Source organism: Taudactylus pleione, unplaced genomic scaffold, assembly GCF_031769625.1.
Source record: "Taudactylus pleione unplaced genomic scaffold, aTauple2 ptg000186l, whole genome shotgun sequence".
Classification (NCBI taxonomy): Eukaryota; Metazoa; Chordata; class Amphibia; order Anura; family Myobatrachidae; genus Taudactylus; species Taudactylus pleione.
The window spans coordinates 4,614,310-4,633,794 of NW_028284588.1; the positions used below are offsets into that span (position 1 = coordinate 4,614,310).

At 42.1% G+C, this 19,485-nt stretch overlaps 1 protein-coding gene across 2 annotated transcripts in view; it reads left to right on the forward strand.

Moving 5' to 3' along the window:
• GABBR2 (gamma-aminobutyric acid type B receptor subunit 2) overlaps positions 1–19,485 on the forward strand; it is a 777,957-nt gene that overhangs the window by 272,803 nt on the left and 485,669 nt on the right. The gene's annotated exons all lie outside the window — the stretch shown is intronic.

Below are 19,485 nucleotides of genomic sequence, written 5' to 3' on the forward strand. Positions count from 1 at the left end.
CTTGCCCCACATTAAGTCAATTTAACAGTCTGATTGGGTGTAATTAAGATACTAAGGGGCATATTTATTATTGCGGCAATAAGAAATGATGTACTGTATAATAGGGATGTAATATTAAACACATCGAGGGCCCGGGGCTCCAATAGGAGTCCATCTATACAATGTGCTAAAGTAAAGTGATCACTAATGACAGTGTTAGATAGCGGGCCCAAGCTCCAGAATGCTTTGCATTTCACAGCTTAGTAAATCTCAAAATGGGGGTTTCCCTCTACATACAAACAGGATATCTTAAATTTGCAGATAGCATCCGAATTCGGGTATTTTCAGGTGGTATATCACAAATTTATTTTGTTAAATAGTCCCCTTAAAAACAGGTTCAATGTTTATAGGCCAGTCTATTTGATTGCAAAAAAATATGGTAGTTGCATAAATCAGCTTAATTGCATACCACAGGTGCTTGTAAAGGGCGGGGTTTTCACTGAACACAGAAAAAAGGGATTTGCCCCCCAATGACCCAGAGAGGGTGCTACCATTATGTAGCAATAATTATTTTGGGGTGAGGATGTGGGAGTGGGGCCCACGGGGGGTTCTGGCTGGACCTTTCTCATGGCATCACCACTTAATTCACATAGAATATTTTTAACACTTCTCTATTTGTTAGTATATTATTTATGTCATTTTAATTCTTTCTCATTTCATTAACACTTATTGATTTATCCTTACACATCTATTCTTTACACTTCACTATCACCTTTTTTGCCTTTTTCGTGTGATGCTCTGGGGATGGTTCTTGGCTGGAATTTTTTTTGGGTGCCTTGCTTCTCAAACGTGAACCCCTTAATGTTAGGGACGCCAGTATAGATGAGCCTTGATGATTGGCCTGGTGCTTATTCATATATTTGCAAATGTATGTAACTAATACCTCTGAATCTCTATTATCATGTAGGATTTAAGTATTGTTTTTGCTGCAGTGTGCTGGGGGGCAAATCCCTTTTTTCTGTGTCCAGTCTATTTGATTCCAAACTTGATGGTAACCTGCCTAAAATTTTACAGAATTGCTGATAGAATCAATGTCATCTTCAAGAAAAAGATATATTATATAATACACTCAGCAAAATGTATTGTCTATTGCTATCCCAGCTCTATGTACAGAAAAAAGTTCTGCAGAATGTGAATTTATAAACACAGCAGAGCTGTAACTAGACTTTTTGGTGCCCTATGCCAGAAAGAGCATTGGTGCAACCCTCATTTTTCAAAGGGAAATAATGCACCCAAAAAAGGGCCATGGCTTCATGGGGAAGGTCCAGGTAAGATATCGGAGAGGCCAGGAGATGCTGGGGATGAAATAAGAGGAAGCTACAAGCAAGAATGATAATAAACAGAAATTTGCAGGCCCAAACAGCGCCCCCTGACCTGTGGTGCCCTGTGCGATGGCACCGGCTGCACTACCCTAGCTACAGCCTTGAAACACAGTGATATGAATGACGAAGTAAAAGAAGTGCCACGAGCTGAATCTTGGCTTTCCCTTACTGGACTCGGTATAGTGCTGGGTTTTGTGTAGCTTGGATGCAGGGTGCTGCGCTGGTCTCCGGCAGCTTTGGCGTATGCGGACTGCATTCTTGAATGTAACGTGCAGCTGCTTTGGTTTGCCATCTTCTGAGCTCTGAACATGTGCTCGGGCTTGACCAATGTCTGAGCTCCATCATCTTCAGTGGGCTGTTTAAACCTGCTTACAGTAGTTCTGGTATTTACTAATTATTGTCAGAACTTCATCTCCTACATAGTGGATGCTAAATCCCTGGATCCCTCTTTGACCAGTCCTGCTGTTTGCAAACAGGGGTTGTGTCATCTCTGCGATTGGGTTACTCTGTACCTCTGGTGCCTCATGACTTAAACCTCTTGGGGTGGCTTAATCTCTGCCTCCTTCCCTGGTTCTCCAACCTGGTGCCTCCAGCATCCAGATACCCCTACCATTTTCATTGGAGCCATACATTTGTTTGCAGCTCTTGGATTCCCATTTCGTTCTCTATTAGTCTTCCCCAGTGCTAACTCAGAAGACCTTGACTGGCAGGGTACTTCAGTGGAGTACAAACTCCCTGGTGAAGACCACTGTCTCATTTAGCCAAAACACTATAAATCATTGTAAACAATTATTCTGCTGCAAACTCACATCATATAAACCTCAGCAGTTTCAATGGGGATGTAGTCATGTGACACAATCCCGACAGCGGAATGCCAGCTATTAATTTATGATAGGCATTGAAATACCGATGCCTATCACAATCCCAACGCCGGAACGCCGAGGATGACATCCTGTATTAAGTTAAATCCGGGCACCCTTGGCATTAGCCATAGGTGGGCAGGGTTAGAATTAGGGAGTATAGCGGGGTTAGGTTTTGGGAGGGAGATTAGTGTTAGGCACCTCTAGGGGGGAGGATTAGGGTTAGGCACCCCCAGGGAGAGGTTAGGGCTAGGTACCCCCCCGGGAGGGTTAGGTTCAGGGAGCGGTAAGGGGGGGTTAGGGTTAGTCACCCCCGGGGGTAGGTTAAGTTTAGGCACTAGGGGGAGGCTAGAGTTAGGCTAAAGATTTATTACGCATACATACAACAAGTATGACTGGGAAAGACCTGTGCCATTTGGGAACCCGGGCGGAGGCGGTGAGACATCATATGTTTAGTGTTCTTAATCCGGATTTTGGGACAACTTGTCATGTGTTTTCATCCTGCCTTGGTCTGAAGGCCATATTTGGTACGCAGGCAATTTGTTGTATGTATGTGTAATAAATCTTTTCAGAATTACACTATGGGATATTTTTTCTATTGCTTTTGAGGAACTTTTGGGTCGACGCAGAACCTCTATACAAGGGGATATATCTGATCAGAATTAAGATCGAGGGGAGACGGATATCTAAAACCTAGATGTAAGTAGGAAAAGCACATTTGTATTACATCTACTTACATCCATTGAACGGTCCCTTTCTTTCTTTTTTGAGAAAAAAAGTAAAGAGAAACCATCTCTAAAGGAGAATTTACTGGAATTCTCTTAGAATATACCTATGGGCTGACTTCCAGGAAATCCAGCTTTCACGGACATTTTAAATCTTTGGAACCTTAAAAAAGTTTGCACCTGGTATATTGTATTTTGTGTTTTATCTATTTATGTGTGGTGTGGACCACAACTTTACTGAGCAGCATTCTCATCATTGTGGAGCGCAGAATCTATTATCTTATTTTCATATATACCCGGCCGATAAGATGTTAATACGTCTCATCGTTAGTGCTTCCTGCTTTGCCTCGGTAAAAAGGCGAAGCAGGAAAAGTTATAGCGGCACAATCGATATGTGCTGCTATAATACATCTCCTCCACTAGGAGGTATTTTCAAACAGGTCCTTGCATAATCTGCGTTAACTGCAGAAGGTAGATACTGCTTGCAGCCTATGTAGCTGCAAACAGAATTTGCCTACCATAAAGCGTGGAAAAATGCACAATGAGAGCTGTTGATGGCAGCTCACGGCTAATTGATTCTGCCCTTAGGGTACCTAATTATTAAGCTGAATATTGAGTTCAATTCTGGATATTTTCAGAGGATTGTCGCATTTTATAGTATCAAGGTTATTTTAGAAGGAGGTAACACAGCAGATATAAGATCTATCTGTGACTGTCTCTTTGTTTCAAATCATTAGCAGTTCCTCCCGTACAGTAGCTTTCTATTGTCAATGGCCAGAAATGGCCAATTTTTCAAGCTGGATAAAACGTAGCTTTTTGGAGCGTAGACCGTTTACATAGCATAAGCCATTGTTGTATATACAGTAGGATACAGTTTGATTTTTTTATTTACAGAGAAGGATGCTTCAGTTTCCATCCCTGGCACCCTAAAGTTGCACATGCAAATGGCTGTGTGTCTGCAGTAGGCTTCCCGAACCCAACAGTAAAGTGGTAGAGAGTGAACTTTCACTTTAATATTTACTGAGCAAGAGAACCTTCATAAATGGGGCTGAATAATCATTATTTTATGTGGCATTAAGATAGGTGATGGGTGAAATCTGCAAAGCTACATATAGTAACTCATGCATGCACCTCAGCAGACATGACCACACAGCAGACATGACCACATCCTTCTATGTTCAAGGGGTTGTTCATGCAAACTCCAAATAGCTAAGATTTTAACAGTATTTTTTAAAATAATTTGGTTTAAAGACATTTAATTAAACTAACTCTGTCTTTCATTACTACTTCCATTGTAGTACAGATCTAAAGGGGGGGGGAATCACATTTTTGTTTTTGAAGGCTGGTATTTATTATTCAACAAGGTTAACCTATTAGCAGCTAATATTTCCTTATCTCCTGAGAAATGGAATGTAAAAAAGCAAAGCAGCAGTGTCTTCCCAGCAGGCACCGCTTCACAGAAACAGATTGGCTCAAACAATTAATAATCCATGACATTTGCTTTCTGTTACTGCATTAAAAAAATAAGTGTCAGACGCTGCCATCTCCACAGTGTATTCTGGGAATTATCGTAAAACGATACTGTAGAGCATTTGAGAGAGCACCACATAATCATCCAATATACATAAATGATACCATGAAACAAACTTCGTTTGCAATTAAATTATTAGCTATTTACAAATTATCGTTATATGTCATGAGTAAGTGATCATTAATAATAAGTTTCAAGACATTCATCTTTGCAATACTGATTATAAATATATGGATCAAAAAATACAAATCTAAAAAATTCTAGCACTAATTGATGACTAACTAGCTTCTCTCATGCTTGGAAAGAATGTTAGTCATTGTATAGGTTACTCCCATCGTAGTACCTGTAATACTATAAGTACACAGAAAAGCAAATTACCGGGTAAAGCACTTCGACCCTGGTTTTTACCAGGCTGCTTTCATCACAGATAAGACACATGATCTACCTGACTGACAATGTCCCCTCAAGTTCTGACCAATCTGAAGATAAATTGCAATCTAATGAATTGAAAATGCAATCTGTCAGGGTTATATTTCCTATCTAATGCTCCAAGTCCATTTCTAACACAACAATTTGCAGATCATTCAGCTCACTTACTGCTAGGACTCATCACATGGTCTTTACCACACTGAGCTTTTCTAGCTGGAAAAATTAGGCAATCATTCAGCAAAATGATTCAGCTGTGTAATTTTCTGTGACATAACACTGTGGATCAGCTACAATTATTCGCGAAAAACCGCGTATTGGCAAAAGGTTTGCACTTGTGCGAACCTTTCACCAACAATGCGTATCGTGCTATCCTATTAACTGCAGTGTTGGAAAATTGGTTTAAAGAAGTGTGGTAGATATTTTGGGGAGCTGAATGGATGGGACACAGTTATTTGGGAGTGTAGGTGGCTGCACCAGGTGTATTTTTAACTTTTTTTAAAAGTACTCTAAAATAACACAAAAATATAGTTGCACCCATTTTTATGTACCCCTAATTTAACTACAGCATTTATTTGGCCCAAAAAAATGTTTTCTAACATTTTTCTACTGTTTAAAGAAAAATGCATATAACAGCAATTTGACCCTTTGAATTTGCCTAATAATACACTTCTAAACAATTACCCATTGTTAGTTTACCTTTTTTGGGGGTACAGGCACTTACACACATTTTCATGCGCACTTTTTGCCCTATTTTTTTAGGGTGAATGCCGCATGACCATTGCTGCTACATACGATGCATTTACTTTTTAGTTGTTTTTTTGTGTGTGTGTGTAGTGGGGAGTAAAAGGAGTAAAATATGAGAAACAATTGATTATAGTATTGTGAGGGCATGCAATTATTTGGACTGGTATCTGGATCTGGTTCAATAAGGTTTCTTTAGTTGGAACTTTAAGTCGTCAACTGCCTCTTGGAACTAATGCAGAACATTTATTTACAAACTATTAGCTACACCTAGTTTATTTAAACAACCAATATCCTACTAAATATATGTACTAATGTTCTTCCATGGATAATAAATAATTGAACTTTATAACAGGTTACTGGTTACTTTACAAATATAATTTGAGAATCAGTTATCAGAGTCATTGATCAGGTCTGTGCTATTATGATTGTGTAAATAACTTTAAGAGAAAACATTGAACTGATTTAACCATTATTGTCAGGTTTTGCTTTAGCCATATTTTCCTTTTCAAAACTGTGGTAGAACCATAATTTCTACTTTTGGCAGTAGAATACTGGGATGCAAAGACCTAATTTTTTTATGCCTTTTGTATCATTTGTAGGTAAATTCTAAGCAATATAGACAGCAACATCATTTTATGTTCATTAACTTTAATGAATTTCTGCTGAATGCATACAAATGCATTTTGTATGGCATCAACACAGTTTTAAGTTTTATATGAAATGAAGCAGGGATGAAAACATTCATTGCTGGTTTCCTGAGCAAAATGTAGTGAGGGCCTGGTGATGTCACTCTAGACTCCCACCCCTGCTCTCATCTCAGAACCCCTAGGGATGGCTAATGACCATCGATGATTCATAATCATCGATGGTTTATGGCCAATGCCAAATGCTTTTGCCATTGATGGGGGAGAACCAGATGGTTTCCCTCCATCGATGTCTAAGCATAACCAAATGTTTTTTCGTTATTTTTCACAAGGTGCCTGGACACGGAGCATCAGGGGCGCCGAGAGGGGGGTTTGGGGCGCGGGTACAAATTGCCCTGAGGGGCCCAGCGGGGGCCCGGGTCCAACGCCGCCGCCCCCCTCCCTCACAGCAGCCCAGCACACAGCATGTGCTGAGCTGCAGTGGGAGACTGCTCGTGGCTGCTGAGCAGCAGCCACAGCAGTCTCCTATGCCTGTGATCACACTGATTGCGCCCCCCCCTGGCTTTGCGCCAGGCTGAGGGGGCTCCGAGAGCCCCCCTCACCAGCATGAAGCGGCGCTGAAAATATTTTTTTATCTGAAGGGGGCGTGGCCATGCCTCCCGCGATTAGGCCACGCCCCCTGTTACCCGGGCCAGCCGCGGCTCTTGGCGGGCCTGCAGAGCATAGCCCAACCCCCAGCACCCGTGAAGCCTTGCCCCCAGGTTCTGATTGACCCACGGGCCATTCAGTCAAAAAAAAGTAATGACTATCGGTTGGTGAAACCATCGATGGTCATCCATTACATATTTTGCCATCGCTGTTAACCACACTGATGGCCATCCGTAGCTGCATCCCCTGCTGATTGAGCTTTCAGCTGATCTGTATAAAATGCCACTACAAGTTCTGTTGAGTCAAGTGACAGTGGCAGTTCCAGCAACAGAGAGAGAAGAGTAAGAGACAAAGAGAAGCATAAAACTTGGAAAGTTACAGGACAAATAAATAGCATGATGATAATGTGTTTCATTTACTATTGAATGTTATTTTTCGGTAACACATAAATGTTTATCGCTCCTTAGTACTTAACTAATTATTCAACGTGAGTGTAAAGCATATTAACATAACACATATATGCACTCATGCAAGACACATTATGAAGATAGTGGTGTATTGTAGATAGACAACTTAATTATTGCTACTCACTGGTGTTATTGATGAACTTGGAGACAGTTTATGCAGGCTCCCCTGAGAAAATGCCATATCGTGCTGTGGTAACAGTTGTCTGTAAGAGATGTATTGAGATGCTGCTATGAAAAGCTTATTTTGCCTACCACGTTCAGTAATTTAACTAGCGGAGTAGGAGAATGCCTAAAATATTTGCATTATAAACCTGCTCTATTTTTCCCCATCAAAGCCACGGCAGGAATTATATATGAAAGTCTTCCTGCTGTAAATACATTAAGAGAGCACCAAATCCATCAAATGCAACAAATTAGATTTTTTTTTTATGAATTATTTAATCGTTATAATACTATTTCAGAACAATTAGCTTCAACCGCAACAGGAGATTGAGTGATATTGAGGCTGGCATTCATGTTTGCTTTTTATGAAAATGTATAAGCAGGAATAAAACAAAGGATACCCTATCTTTATAGTACTCTGTATTTTTTCCCCCAAATGTGAGACTTAACACCTTGCTTTAACCATTCCCTTGAGTGCTTTCCTGTGCACACTTCATTTTAATAAAATCCATGCTTTGACAAGTGCCCTCTTTATGATAACATGGCCTGGACATCTTTGGCTCCAAGTTGCAGGTATTGCAGTAATGAAAACTCCCTGAGCAACCAGTGTTTTCAAAGGTTGTACAGATTGGCTTGCTACAGTAAATTTTCACTCACTGTCTTAACTGAAAAAAAGTAGAGTTTGTTAACTGTACTGAGTCATACCTGATTTCTGTGCTCATCTCTGCTGTGCGGAGGTGTGACCAAGGCAGAAATTGGAAAGCATTGTTGCATGACATGTTTCAGTCAAGCCGAGAACTGAAAATCTCTGAAAATTAGAGAGGAAAGAATATAAATGACCACAAGGTATTAGTTTTGTACTGTGACCACCAAAACAAAAAAACAGCTGGCTGAGGAAATGGAGTGTTAAGCAAGAAAGTGGTTATAGTATGCTTTTTGTGGAAAATATACCTCTGCTCGTTATATACTGTAATTGGATACTAGCTACTGTAGTTACACTTTCCAGAACACTTGTATATTGTTACTTTTTGATGTTTTGAAAAATTCATAAAAAATATTGCCTGCTAAGGGGACTGCGATGTCTGCAAAAAATGTATCAAGTAGTGGAACACTTTTCTGCTATCCATATAGCCAGAGAGGAATGTAGTTGGCATCCGGGCGCACTGAATGCCGGTGCTCACAACCCCAGCACCAGCATCCCGACAGGGGTCACCATACCAGCTCGACAATCCCAGGGGCTCTGATCCCAAAGGTAGGTTTTAGGGTTCAGTTTAGGGTTAGGGGATAGGTTTAGTCACTAGGGGGAGGGCTAGGGTTTGGCTGTGCAAGGGGAGGGTTAGGGTTAGGCTGCTGGGTGGAGGGTTAGTTAGGCTGTGGGAGGGGAGGGTTAGTTTGCAGGAAAGGTGAGTTAGGGTTAGGGGAAGGGTTAGGGGAAGGGTTAAATTACCTGCAGGCGTTGGTATTTCAACCATCGGGATTCCGACCGATGGCATTCTGTTCGCCAGGATTGCATACCGAACACGCCAGAGAAATGATTTGTACTTTAGCTGTGCCTAGTGATCCTCATCTACTGAAATCTAAGATGGTCTTGTTTCCTACCTTAGAGCCGGATTCAATTAGCGGCGAAAAGCCGAGTTCGGCGATGAGCGCAATGTTTTCACCTTATTCGCCTGTTTTGAGGCGAAGTTTTCGCCTACTTACAAAATGCGCGCTACCGCTTTTCGCCCTATTCAATTGTAAAACAGGCGAAAACGTGTATGTGCAAATGCAGCGAATAGCGAAACTACTGAAAAGGACAGTTTTTTTTGGGGGGAGATCAGTCTGTACCCTCTAAAAAGCCTAACTGATCTGGCAAATCAATATAAAAGTGTATAAATAGACCTTCAGCTTCTTAAATTGACTCATAGGGCTGTTATTTGCATATTTGCATTAATGTGGAAATATTATTAAAAGCTATTTCTTATGGGAAAAATAATTGTTGTAGTTAAATTTGGGGTTCATTTAAATGGCTACTAGTATAGTTTTGTGTCTATAAAGTGCATTATAAAAATTTTTAAAAATACACCTGCTGCAGCCTCCTGCAACCCTAAAGACACCTGTCTCATCCATATAGCACCCAAAATACCAGACCCAGTACTTTATACCCATTTTACAACACTTTTTAAATTTTCAGCCCAAAATTGACATGTGTTTTTTAGGGTTTATTTAGATATTTTTTTTTTATTTTTTTTGCCTAATTAGTCATTAGGGTGGTGTCCAAAGGGTTCTGAACCAAGGGCCTGATTCAGACCCGGTCGCAAGCGCTGAGCGCTCGCAACTGGGTCAATGGTGGCCCACAGCGCATGCGCACGACAGAGCCGGCTCCGTCGTGCGCATGTGTGAGACCTGGCTAGCAACAGGCAATCCGTCGCTCCGGGTCTCGCACCAAAGGGGGCGAGCTGTCGATGTTGAGTGACAGCTCGCCCCGTTTGGTGGGCGGGCCGGGGGGGTGGCTGCCCAAACAGAGGCGTCCCCAAGGGAATGCTTGCCGTTTGGGGGCGGCCCCACTGACATCACGAGTGATGTCAGTGGAGAGCTTACGGCACTGTTAGTCCCGAAAGCTCTCTGGGGCTTGCGATGAACGAGACCCTAACACAAGGGTCTCGTCGCAAGCCCGATGGTCGCGATGGTCTTGATTATCGCGACCATCATCATGGCCGCTTGCTATAGCTGTGGGTGGTCAACCACAGCTATGCGAGCGGCCAGGAGGCCGCTCCAAAAAAAAAAAAAACGCCCTGATTCAGAGCGAAAATCGTTCTGGAATTGAATAGGGCGATAAGCAGGAATGTGACGAAAACATAGCTTCGCCAATCGCGGCTTTTCGCCTTTAACTGAATACGGACCATAGTAGGAAGTTGTGACCTAAATATTTACATTACATTTACATTTCATAGTGTTTCCAAATGCATCCAGGGACATCAGTAAATAAGTATTTGGGCTTATGCTGTTCTACAAAGTTCAGTGCCACAGCATCTTAATGTGTCCTCAAATGTACTGAGGCTGTAGAGTAGTACAATTTCCTCAAAGGAGTGTTTATTTTATTGCTTTACTGTTGAGAAAACTTGAAGTATAAACGTAAGTGTGCCAAATAAGAATACCCTGAATCGGAATTGGTATGAAATACCGCCGGCCGCATGGTTCGATTCCCGGCAGCGCCTGGCCGACAGATGAGCAGAGCCCGGCAGCGGAAGCCCAACAGCGCTGGAAATCCCGATCGTCGCTAAGGTAAGTATAAACTAACCTAAACCCCCTAACCCTAACCCTCCTTAGGGGTGCCTAACCCTAAACTCCCCCCCCAAGTGCCTAACCCTAATCCCCCCTCTAAGTGCCTAACCCTAACCCCCCCTTCACCGCTGCCTAAACCTAAGTCCCCCGTGGGGGTGTACGATTTTTCATATGATCATACGATCCGATGCTTCGTTTCACGATTACTTCAATCTCAACCATGGGCGTCGAGAGGGGGGGGGGAGTGGGTACAGTTTACCCGGGCCCGGGCTTGCTAGTGGGGCCTGGTAGAGCCCGGGTCCAGCGTCGCCCTCCCCTCTCTCACATCAGCCCAGCACACAGCTTGTGCTGGACTGCTGTGTGAGACTGTTCATGGCTGCTGCAGCAGCCAGAGCAGTCTCCTATGGCCGTGGGGAGAGCGATCACACTGATCGCACCCCCCCCCTGCTTAGCGATGGGCTGGGGGGCTTACAGCACCCCCTCCCCGGCGTGCAGCACCACTACGCAGCACTGCAAAGTGGTATTTTTTCCTTCTTTATTCAAGGGGGCATGGCCACGCCTCACACGATTAGGCCACACCCCATCCTTTACCTGGGCCTCTCTACGGCCCTGATCTCAACACACACACGCTGTGATGCGATGCTGCTGCTCGGAACGCCGTCTCTCATGACAAAATGGAGGAGTGAAGTGGCTAGGGATTTTTATACACCTCGTAATCAGACATCGGATCGTATTACCTGCCAAAAGTGATACGATGTGTGTCACATCATAGTAAGATAGGTACGGTTTTCTGGTACGAGAGTCGATCCAATTATATGACTGCATCGCCATTGTATGTACACCATAACAACATACGATGTTGCTCGTTACTATCGGTCAAACTTGTACACATCGTATAAAAAATCTTACCATGTATGGCTGGCCTTAGGAAACCCATGTTTTTTGTCTCACTTTAAGAGAGTTTTAGAAATACAGTTTGGCCCTCTCAAAGCTTCCGTTTAGCAAAGTATACTATGGGTGCGATTCAGACCCGGACGCTAAGCTGCGCTCTCTCGCAGCCAAAAGGGGTCGGGTATGCAAATTCCGCAATCGCACTGTCTAATGTAAGAACGCCCACTATGTCTTAGAGAGCGACGGCAGAGCGAACGCACGCCGGTCTAAAGACGCCCGCCTTTCTTTCTTAACACACGTCATCTCCAGGAAGTGTATGGTTAATCAGAACCATTGAGAGCCATAGGAGCAGCACGCAGCGCTTGAAGTAGACCAGGGCCGGTTCTAGTCATTGTGGAGCTCAGGGCGAAAGTTCATTTATGACACCCACCCACCCCCCCCGCAAAAGAAAACAACTTTTTTTTAGATGCGCATGCGCTTCTGGAAAGGGGGCATGTCCCTGCGGAACACCCCCAATTCATCACACTGTGGGGCGTGCCCAGCACTTATGAAGGTACTGGGCTTCCACCAAGCTCTCCCCTCATGGTGAACAATTGCCATGTGCAGTACACAGTAATGCCCTTTATAAACCCATTATGCCACATGCAGTAATGCCCTTCATAAACACATTATGCCACATGCAGTAATGGCTTTTATAATACATTATGCCACATGCAGTAATGCCCTGTATAACACATTATGCCATACGCAGTAAGAACCTGTATAACACATTATACCACACGCAGTAATGCCCTGTATAATACATTATGCCACACGCAGTAATGCCCTGTATAATACATTGTGCCACACACAGTAAAATGCCCTTTATAATACAGTATCCCCAAGTCAAATTACGCCACACATTAGTCCCTTATTCATGTTATGACACACAGTGGTGCCCCTTTTACACAATGCCCAAATCAGTGCCCCTTATACACAATGCCCACAGTGACCCCATTCGTAATGCCCCCTATAGTAGTGCCCACAGTAGGAATGTCCCCTATAGTAGTGCCCAAAGTAGTAATGCCCCCTATAGTAGTGCCCACAGTTGTAATGCCCCCATTAGTGCCCCCAGTAGTAATGCCCCTTTATAGACATTCCCCCAGTAGTAATGCCCCCTTATAGACATGCCCCAGTAGTAATGTCCCCTTATAGACATGCCAACAGTAATGTGTTCAAGCTGTGTTTGAAAAATGACAGTTAGGAGCTAATTGGTTGTCATTTTATCTCTTTCCAAGGCTTATTAAATCTACCCCACATAGTGTAAAGAGTAAAATGTTACTTTAAAGTCCAGCTTTGTTATTAGTATTACCATCATCCTTGATTACATGCCAACATATTGCAGAGCACGTATTTAAATCTTGTGTTTGTCTACAGTTTTAAGTGTGGGGCTATATTGAGCACGTCTCTAACAGCGACAGCTCCTACCCTCTTAGATGAGGGGGGCAGCCGCTGCCGAGATTGAGAGGGTACAGAAGCAACACTGACGGGTTCAGATGCCTGAGCAATGGATCTGAGAGGTGCCAGGACCGCCACAAGTGCACTAGCGGCAGGGAGCCGCGCATGCTCATATCACTGGCTTCCAAAGGGCTGCATCGTCTGCAGCCCCTTGGAACCAGGTAGGGCTGTCCGAAAGGTAGAGGAGCGGCTTCCTACTAGACGCCGCTCTCTGGTAATAGCAGCCTGGACTGGCAGTCCCTGGGGGAGGAGACTGGCAGGTAGTGCTTCCAATGGGAAGCCACTGCCAGTCACAGAGTGTAGCCAGTGCAGTCACGGATTGCAACTGGCTCACTGAGGTGGCGGATTTTACTGGGGGGGGGCTGTGGACTTGCAGCCCCTAGGTAAAATCTGCCACTGGTCACTACTATGTATTTTTTATATGCAGTCACAATGTCAGTGGTCACAATGTCGACATTCACAATGTGGACAGCGTAAGGGCGACATTGATGATGTCGTCATGGTTAAATGCGATATCTGCAAAATGTCGACATTGACAGAATGTTGGAATGGGAATTTGGACATTGTCATAATTTCAACATTTCCAGGAAGCTTAGGGTAAGGGTTAGGGTTAGTGATAGGGTTAGGGTTGCTGTTGGTATTAGTGTTACTGTTAAGGTAAGGGTTTTGGACCGAATTATATTAAAAAAACTACCATGTCGACATGCTAACAATGTCGACATAACATCTGTGTTTACATGCTGAATGGCGACATGACCGTCATGTGGACCCTATGAACATGTCTAAATGATGATCATGTCAACATTCACATGTCATGATGAATCCTGACATTCTGATCGTCAACTAGATATACCACAACCATATATTTGCATTGTCTGATTATGCTGCACAGATGAATTTTGTTATGTAAGGTTTGTCTGGAATAGTTTCAATGTGTCCCATTGAAGCTAAGCAATGTCAGATGTATGATTTCTATGACCTCTGCAGATGTGTAAAAGGCAAGGTATGACCCGTCAAATCTCTTTATGCCTGTCACTAAAAATCTCATCCTGAGTGCAGGCTTTTTAATGTGGGTGTAAAAAAAGGTGCACAAATATTCCTAGGTTACCTTTACATTCAGTTATTCAGAACAAGTACATTTTGCACAATACATAAAAAACACCCAAATATATACTCACTTTGGCACCAACATAAAGGTGACTCGTCTCCTGGCATCACCAGGCAAACAGCATAAACCATTCTTTTATTGGTTTCTGGAAAACCGGATGTGATGTGATAAACACAACCCTTACATCAAAAACAGAGGGACATGGCTGTGACTCTCTGTAATCAGGAACCAAAGCTTTAATATGCCTCAATATAATTTAGCATGTAATTTGGGCCTACTGGTGTCTGTATGTCCAAATTAGCTATAGCACCCCAGCATCAAGGATTGTTAATATTTATTTTACTCTCCCAAATCGTAATTATGTGCTCATGATGCTATAGTTAAGATTCCACCTAAATGAAATGCAACACCCTGGCCACTGGGGTAGTCTCGCAAATGTTGCCCGTTCCTTGCCACATCACATGTCACATTGCGCTACACTACATCCATTGTGAATATTTCTAATAGCATAGTACAGATAAAGTTTTTGTATTAGATTTATTGTGGGCTGTTGTATGCTGTGTAATTGTAAAACTGACTGTAGCAGCTATGTTTTTCTCTTTGCTATAACTTCAGTATGTTACAACGGGTCTCAGAATTAAATTCTTGGAAAAATCTATAGTTATATACTGCTTCCACTTAAGTTTAAATAATTGATTAAAATATATACTAGTCTAACCACAAGAGACATTTTCAAAGACATTGGCTTGAAACATCATGTTTTTTTCCAATATTTCATCCTACATGTTCAATATGAAGATTAATTTCGCATACTTAAGATTTTCTACATACTACCTTGGAAAAATATGAAATAAATCAATGTATTGCGCACAGTGTAAAGTAATTTATCATATAATGTATGGCTATTTTAAATCTCACTGACTCATCAACGTCCAGCCCAAACTATTAGACCTGGACACATGAAAATTGGGGGGAGTGTATTCCTTCCTTGATGTAGGTACCCACTAAGCAGGAGAAAAGGGCTAAAATATGTCTTCTCCCTGTGCAATGTCCTGACAGACTGAATCATCGTGGCTGCAGCACAGTTTAATATTCAAATAAGGGCGGCACACCAACTGCCATCCCAAATGCTGCCAAACATCACTGGCAGTTGGTGTAGCTCCCCTATTTGAACATTGGACTGTGCTGCAGCCACACGTCTGGAGCCGCCACTAGCTGCATGATCCTGACGTGGCTTATGAGGCTGACAGCACTGCAAAGGGGTAAAATGTATTTTCAAGGATTCCTCAATACCTTTTAGGCCATAGGTGAGGGAAGGAATGCGTTACTACAGAGGTGAAGGAGGAAAATGTGTTACAACAGCAGTGAGAGGGGAATGTGTTAATATAGAGGATAGGGAAGGGAATGTGTTACTACACAGCTATTGGAGGGGAATATGTTACATCACAGGTCAGGGAGGGGAATGTCAAATGTGTTACTATGGGGTGAGGGAAGGAAATGTGTTTCAGCATGAGCGAGGGAGGGGAATGTGTTGATACAGGGGTGAGCAGGGGTAATGTGTTACTACAGAGGTGATGGAGGGAATGTGTTACTACAGAGGTGAGTGAGGATAATGTCTTACTACAGGGGTGAGTGAGGGTAATATGTTACTACAGGTGTGATAGAGGGATTGTGTTTATACACAGGTGAGGGAGGGGAAAGCTGAATATTTTACAACACGGGTGTGGGAGGGAGATGTGTTAATACAGAGGTGAGTGAGTTTATAGCAAGGAAATAGGTATTCTGATTAGAAATGAAAATAGCAAAATGTATAAGACAACTATCACACAAATTAAGAATAAAACAATATGACCTGTTTATCCAATAAATGATGTCCTTAAAACATGCAGAAACTGCTATTTAAACATTTTTAACCACTTATCTGGCATGGTTGCGTAGGATGTGATCGCAGTTAGATGGTCTTTAGCTGACATGGCCGCATCCCATGCGACCTTGCCGTCTCGCTCCATTCCCTGGCTTTTAAAAAGGAAATCCATTCAAATGGATATCCCCTGACTCCCTGGTCCCCAAGGTGATGTAGCGACCTGAGATTGCTGACATCCCTGCCAGAATCTCGCCCTGGAATGTTGTGCAAATGGCATTCTGTAATGCATACACTGGGGACAAAAGTGCGAGGAGAAACTTGCTGTAGTTCAGAGTGCAGAGATCAGCTGTAGCAAGGGGTCTTGTCTGACACATGTTCCGCTCCTCCCTGCATATGGGGGAGTTGTAACTCCCATGGGGGGCTCTATTTGCTCTGGCAGTTGGGGGAGGGGGTGTAATGCCTCCATTAAAGAAATTTGGGGGATGGAGGGATTTTAAATCAGTTAAAAAATAACATGGTCAATGGAGGAGGGGGGTGGGGGAAAAAATAAAGACCCATTAGACTGGGGGTGGGAGGTTTACATAACTGGGGATCTATTACCACTAGGGGGTTAAAGCTAATGGTGAGCAATTGCAACTGGGGGAGTCTGTTACCAATGTGGGTGGAAGGTACTGTAATTTTATCATGGGAGCCTGGGGACACGTGGTGGTGCAGGGCACTCCCTAGGCACATAGGCATATTTTTCCAATAAAATATTTTAATTTAAAAAAAGGCTTTTAACTTAATTACATTTTTAAAAAATCAACAATTTTCCAGGGCCATTTGGTAAAAACAAATCATCAGTTACAGTAAGTGGTTAACGCAGAATTGGGTAAAAAAAAAAAAAACTATATAAAAAGTCTGTAAAGCAGGATATGTCAGAGATCTCTTTTTGGACAAAAGTGTTCACAGCAGCTGTCTTTATGCAGATGCCCCCCTTGCGGCAAGGGGGGCAGCAACTTTATAATTAGTTCTGAAATAACATTCCAAATCGCCACAATATCCGGTGATAACAAATGTTTTGGGGCTGCACCACAATTTGTGATAAACATATAGCATTGTACAACGAAACTAATGTTTACAATTGAAATTATTACAATATTTCACATTTTACATATGTAGCTTTCATTCCCCCTACATTCAGTCTGAGTTGACATTCCACTGTACTTCACTCTAGAAGCACCCAGAAAGGATATTAATAGTTAAGCAATACTCTTTTAAACTTTGCTGAATGTGAAGTTATGCCTTAAGTACAATTTTAAACTATTAAGCTTATTTTTTTTCAGAAATATTGTAACAATAATACATAAATACAGAGTTTATTAAAAGCAGACATTCAGTCTGATGTGTTACCTGGGTTATTTAAACTACTAACTTCTGCTTATGCTTAGTATCATGTATGTAATCATATAATCATATTGGATTGGCTTACAGATGTGTCCTCACACATCTTTGCTGCAGTCGCACAAACAGTTCCTTTCAGAGCACCAAATCTCCTGTCACATATCAATTTATTCAGCACGGTCTCCTGGTGCATCCTAGTTACATCACATTGTGACTTAGATGATTTTTTTGGTAAAAAAAAGACAACTGATGCTAGCAGAGTTGCATGGGACTTGGCAGCTCACTCATGCCAGGCATGTTGCGCTGCATGGCGTCTTGAGAATAGATGTAGGAGGACACATCTGTAGGTGCCCAGTATACTGCCTCTCACACAGGGCCAGCAAGCTTTGACTAGTGATGTTGTGGTAATGGAGGACTGTGCAAATATCTAGGAACTCTAACTAAATCAACACCTGCAACCACTATTAACAAAACATCAACTTTTGTGGAAAAATGGTGTCACATCTCTTCATTAGGGTTGCATGTATATACATCTATACAACTTATTCCTAGTGTAAATGTCTAACCTGGTCACAAAAACATTAAATAGATTTGGATATTAATGAACTAAATAGATGTCCTTACAGTAATACATAGTACTCTTGTACAGTTGTTATTCACTACTCATCCAGTCCAGGAAAACAACATTTAGGAGGCCTATATATCAAACCTCTGCTTCCCTTAAAGTCTGCAAAAATTTACATTTTCATAGGCATATAGTATTTGTAATCAGGAGGGTAACTAGGTATATGAAGGCCCCATAGCAAAAGTTTGTAAGGGCCCCTATGTACTACCCAATGGTGAAAAATGTATATAACATATGTTACATTGACAAGGAAAATGGGCCCCATAGCAGCTGCAACATTTGCACCTTTGGTAGTTACGCCCATGTTTGTAATTTCTGGATGCATTTATTACTGTATAATGACATTTCAAGTGCCTAATTAACAAAAGGGCAGAATGTAAACTGGGAGTTTCTGTGAGGCATAATGTGAACTGGGAGAACTACAAGTGAGTTCAACACATGTGTGAGTTTTTTCACATTATCCTTTTTAATAACATTGCCAGTATATCATTTTGACAATTTTATTGGTAAGGGCTCACACAAGTTATTTGCCCTGAGGCCCCCAAAAACCTTACTCCTTACCTTGACATGGCAGCAGATGTCGGAGATATCTGCAGCAATGCATTAAACACTGATGGCAGCAAGTGTCCCCATAGCTGTTTATAGGTTCTGTGAAACAGATTAGCTTTCTGGTACTTAGCCTCTGTTACAAATGCCATTTGATGATTGAAATCGGTGTTAGCAGCCCCAAAGGAGAGAGCATCTGTAGGGGAATCTTTCCAGATTTCTGTTACGCGTCATACCCCTCCTATCTTGGTAGGTTTGTGCTTAAGCAGAGGGATCAGTCCAGGAGTGAAGCCAACACTGGAATTTGAGTCATTGCTAGGACAGCCTCTTATCGGTAGTGCTGGTCTGACATGTCTGTGTTGATAATTAGCCACAATAAAGCATCTATTATTGTTGCAGAAAGTTAAGATAAGATTTACTTGTTTATGGGGGAACATTGCATTTATTCATAAATATAATAAATATTGATAGAAGTAAATTCCCTTTACTAAATGAGAATGTTTCAATCTGAGCTTCAAATTCACCATTAATTTAGTAAATGTTGGGTATGTTGAACATTTCCGTTAAATGGCTTCAATTTTAATTTTGTATATTTTTTTAATGTTTTGGAACAACACATACAGTAGTCTAAATAGGCCACAAAGAGACTGCTTGCCCCGAATGTTTTGGCACACTATATAAATATCATGATTATGTACAGATTTGAATGCCATCATTGTCAAACTTCATACAAAAC